General features: G+C 40.9%; 1 long non-coding RNA gene across 1 annotated transcript; it reads right to left on the bottom strand.

Annotated features, from left to right (window-relative positions):
• Positions 1 to 243: 243 nt before the first annotated feature.
• LOC134911734 (uncharacterized) lies at positions 244 to 635 on the bottom strand. The gene is made up of 2 exons (XR_010176802.1): positions 529 to 635; positions 244 to 345 (listed from the first exon to the last, which is right to left on the bottom strand). It is a non-coding gene; the product is annotated as an uncharacterized LOC134911734 (long non-coding RNA).
• Between the last annotated feature and the right edge of the window lie 4,370 nt (positions 636 to 5,005).

Below are 5,005 nucleotides of genomic sequence, written 5' to 3'. Positions count from 1 at the left end.
CTGTATAGAAACTGTGTGGCTGTCATATGCAGATAGCTGTGGCTGGCAGTGTAACGGCTCTGTAAGTCAGTATATGTCCCCACTGCTGACAGGCAATGATTTACTGACGGAGTCAGTGTAAGAGAGTCCATCTGCTTGTAGCATTCGATGTTTTACTGTTCAGCCTCTCACTAAGCCCTTTCTGGCAAATTTGAAGCCTACAGTATAACCACCTTTACTTTTCAATAATCTGTTCAGAAGAGGTGTTTGTAGAACGGTGTTTTATTATTCAGTAAAGGGATCACAGATATGATGCGTTGATTTGATGTACAATACGATATGATGATGTGTGATAATGAGGTAAAACTGTTAATGAAACAAGAATATGCAATTATGATATGCATGTGAAAAGCAAAATGGATATACACAAGTACATATAACATGGGCTGTGCAAACATGTGATTACATGTGCAAGTATAAACTACAGTGCAGCTAACATTACTCACTGGCTAAACAGGTTGAGATGAGACATTTAATATACAAACTCACCATCGAATGCTATATGAGAGTTGGACCCATGTAAAGCATGACTGTCTGGGACCATGAGGGAAGTAGAAAAGCTGATCCCAGCTTCTTCATCCCAGAATGCATTGCAAGACTGGCTACAAGAGGCTATGAGGGTCAAATTAATTGATGGGACTGACCACTAGATGGGGCAATAATACAACTTTCTGTAGTAAAGGTAATCAGATCTACACAAAGCAAATGCTGAAGGCATGACACCAGATATTGGGTAGAAACAGACAATCAAAAATCAAAAATGGTATTTATATACTCTATAAACAAACATATATATATATATATATATATATATATATATATATATACAGGTTGAGTATCCCTTATCCCAAATGCTTGGGACCAGAACTATTTTGGATATCGGATTTTCCGTATTTTGGAATAATTGCATACCATAATGAGATGATGGGACCTAACTCTAAGCACAGGATGCATTTATGTTTCATATACACCTTATACACACAGCCTGAATGTAATTTTAGCCAATATTTTAATAACTTTGTGCATTAAACAAAGTGTGTGTAAATTCACACAAATCATTTATGTTTCATATACACCTAATATACACAGCCTGAAGGTCATTTAACACAATATTTTTAATAACTTTGTGTATTAAACAAAGTTTGTGTACATTGAGCCATCATAAAACAAAGGTTTCACTATCTCACTCTCACTCAAAAAATTCCGTATTTAGGAATATTCCGTATTTCAGAATATTTGGATAAGGGATACTCAACCTGTGTATATATATATATATATATATATATTAGTGATGAGCGGGTTCGGTTCCTCGAAATCCGAACCCCCGCGAACTTCACCCATTTTACACGGGTCCGAGGCAGACTCGGATCTTCCCGCCTTGCTCGGTTAACCCGAGCGCGCCCGAATGTCATCATCCCGCTGTCGGATTCTCGCGAGATTCGTATTCGTTCGGGGGGGTTCGGATTTCGAGGAACCGAACCCGCTCATCACTACTCCTTATATAGAGTGCAGAATTTTGCTGACCACCAGTATATATATATAGCAGTACGGTACAGTAGTCCATTGCTCTACCTCTGTGTAGTCAAGTATACTACAAAAGTTCAGTATAATAACCCAAAAATCAAAATTAAAAGCATCTGATGAGAAGCGTAAACTTGCCAATATGCCATTTATGACACGGAGTGGCAAGGAACGGCTGAGGCCCTGGCCTATGTTCAAGGCTAGTAGTTCAGATTCACATGAGGATGGAAGCACTCATCCTCTCGCTAGAAAACTGCAGTGCCACTCCTAGGAAGGCCAGGTGTTTGTGTCGGCCACTTGGGTCGCTTAGCTTAGCCATCCAGCAACCTTGGTGCACCTCTTTTTTTCTTAGCATCATGTGCTGTTTGGGGACAATTTTTTAAATCGCCCATCCTGTCTGACACTGCAGTGCCACTCCTAGATGGGCCAGGTGTTTGTGTTGGCCACTTGGGTCGCTTAGCTTAGCCATCCAGCGACCTTGGTGCACCTCTTTTTTTCTTCTTTGCATCATGTGCTGTTTGGGCACTATTTTTTAAATCGGCCATCCTGTCTGATACTGCAGTGCCACTCCTAGATGGGCCAGGTGTTTGTGTCGGCCACTTGGGTCACTTAGCTTAGTCATTCAGCGACCCCGGTGCAAATTTTAGGACTAAAAATAATATTGTGAGGTGTGAGGTGTTCAGAATAGACTGGAAATGAGTGGAAATTATGGTTATTGAGGTTAATAATACTATGGGATCAAAATGACCCCCAAATTCTATGATTTAAGCTGTCTTTGAGGGTTTTTTGTAAAAAAAACCCGAATCCAAAACACACCCGAATCCGACAAAAATTTTTCAGGGAGGTTTTGCCAAAACATGTCCGAATCCAAAACACGGGCGCGGAAATGAATCCAAAACCAAAACACAAAACCAAAAAAATTTCCGGTGCACATCGCTCTTCTGCTCCGGCGGACGGGCAACGGGTGTTGACAGCGTCCTGTTGCCGTGGCAGCGAAGTCGCGTCACTCTGGCGCACCAGTGGGTGACGTCACTGCGGCGCGCTCTGCTGCTCCGGCGGACGGGCCGGGATCCTGCACAGGTGAGGGTGTTTTCTGGTGATTTGGTTTGCATATAAGTGTGGTAAGTGGCTCTCTTTACTTGTCTCGGTCACATTTATTTATGGTTATATATCCTGAAGACGGTGCTGCGTCACCGAAACGTCGATAATGCTTTGATACTTTTGTGGATTACAAACGCTATATTCAAAATCCTGTGAGTGCCGTCCTCTTTCTTGGAAACTATATATATATATATATATATATACAGAGGTGGATTGGCCATAGGGCTTTCAAGGAAGATTCCCGGTGGACCGGCGCACCCGTGGGGCCTATTTTGTTTGCGAACATGTGGTCCTATTTATAGACATAATGAATAAGATGCAAAATAATTTGCATATATGAAAATTTCTTTGACCTGTGATTGCAGATGTTCTAGTGTATGCTCTGTCTGCCTGCTAAGATTGAGTGAATAGTGATTGGGATACACGGTTGGTGTAATAAGCAAGAAAATATATCTTGCTAAAGAATTATATAGTTTCCTAAATTCTAAAGGTGTATCATATAATGTGCTCATAATATTTAATTTTATTTCCTTTTAACTTCCCCCTTGATGCTGGATATGCCTATTATCTGGAAAGTCTTGGGGGGAGGGTGCTGCTGCCATGGCCCATGGCTAGACCCTACACCTCTGGTGCTGCCCATGTGGGGCCACTAGTACAAATTTTTCCAGGGCCGCTTTTTGTTCCCAATCCGCCCCTGTATGTGTATATATATATATATATATATACATATACATGACTGAGTGCCGTCAGAATCGCTTGCTATAAATATATATATATATATACATGTATATATATATATATATGTTTATAGCAAGCGATTCTGACGGCACTCAGTCATGTAGATAAATGGCTCCGGTGCTCCATCTACTTCAATAATATGTAGTTCACCATAGGAAAGAAGGCATTCAGATCAGAGACTTGTAATTTTACACATTTGGTGTTGCACTGGACAGTTGTCTCCTTGCTGTTCCTGTATGATATCTTGAAAAAGGTCATGAGGTGCCTACATTTCCAATTTGATATATATATATATATATATATACTGACATTCCCTTTTATATATATATATATATATATATATATATATAGGAATGTCCCGCACTCTCACCCAACCTAGACAGCCGCTGGGGTTCCAGAGTCCCATCCCAAAATGGGATGAACCCATAGTACAGTGCAGTGTTTTCCACTAACCATGGAAATGATAGCACTCTCCAGACAAAAATCAATGTAGTCAAAATAATATCTTTACTGTAAAAATCAAAACAGTTCCACATATAATGATAGTCTCTCACCAACGTTTCGGTCCCCAACCGGGACCTTTCTCAAGGTATCCCAACAATTCAACTGTGTCAAAGAGTCAAAAGGTGCAGTATACATGAAGTGGAACTGGACATATAGAACAAGCCTCCCAGGCCTCTGTTAAATACCTCACAAACCAGGAAACAGCGCCAAATGACCTCTGCTGCTCAAAGCTGCTTTCCAATGGGCGGAAGTGACATCACTTCCAGTCCCAGATACATCACTTCCGGTCCCGGATACATTGGTTATATCAACAATAATGTGTAATTCTAAACAGTGTAAATACACTAAAAGGGGGCACATGGCACATGAACCAGCCAGCGATAGCCACCAACTAGAGATGATCCACGGTATAAGCGCATGCTGAGTGTGCGCCGGTCACCATGGAAACCGCTTATTCCCACATAGTCACTTCCAGGCGCGTGCACACGCAAAGCTGTGTCGCGCTTCCACAGTGACGACCGGGGCACAGAGGGACAACATAACAAAGCAAACATTATTTAGGGACCTTGTTATTTAAAACACAAGGAATCAGAGCCACTGAACAAGCATAGCAGCGCACGAGTTGTCATAGCAACCCCAGAGCCACCGGGACGTCACTTCCGGGAGCGCGCTCACAGCAAACTGTGACGCGTAACCACGGTGACGACCAGTGTCGTCATATAGCAAGTAAAAGATCAATCTGTGTGGATAAGCAAGTCCACCAGGAATGTTGTTCAAAATGCAATACATATATAAGACTCAGTGTGTGTCCACTTATTAAATAATAAACTGAACAAGTACTATTAAACAACGCTACAGGTTTGGGCATGACAGAGACCTGGGAGTGGTAAAAAGCAAAAAGTATCCACATTAGATAGAGAATATATAACAACATTACATTATTAGATTGAGTCTAAGACTTAATACAATCCTACAGATATAATAGCATATTCTACTGTACCAATATAGATACTATTTTATATTTTATTTATGTGTAATATTTTTTATTAAAGTTTTTATATTTTTATTAAAAAGACTAGTAGACTACCTACCCACCATACAG

Source organism: Pseudophryne corroboree, chromosome 4 (assembly GCF_028390025.1).
Source record: "Pseudophryne corroboree isolate aPseCor3 chromosome 4, aPseCor3.hap2, whole genome shotgun sequence".
NCBI lineage: Eukaryota > Metazoa > Chordata > Amphibia > Anura > Myobatrachidae > Pseudophryne > Pseudophryne corroboree.
Note: the sequence above shows the minus strand (reverse complement) of the source record. Positions and strands in the feature narration are given on the sequence as shown.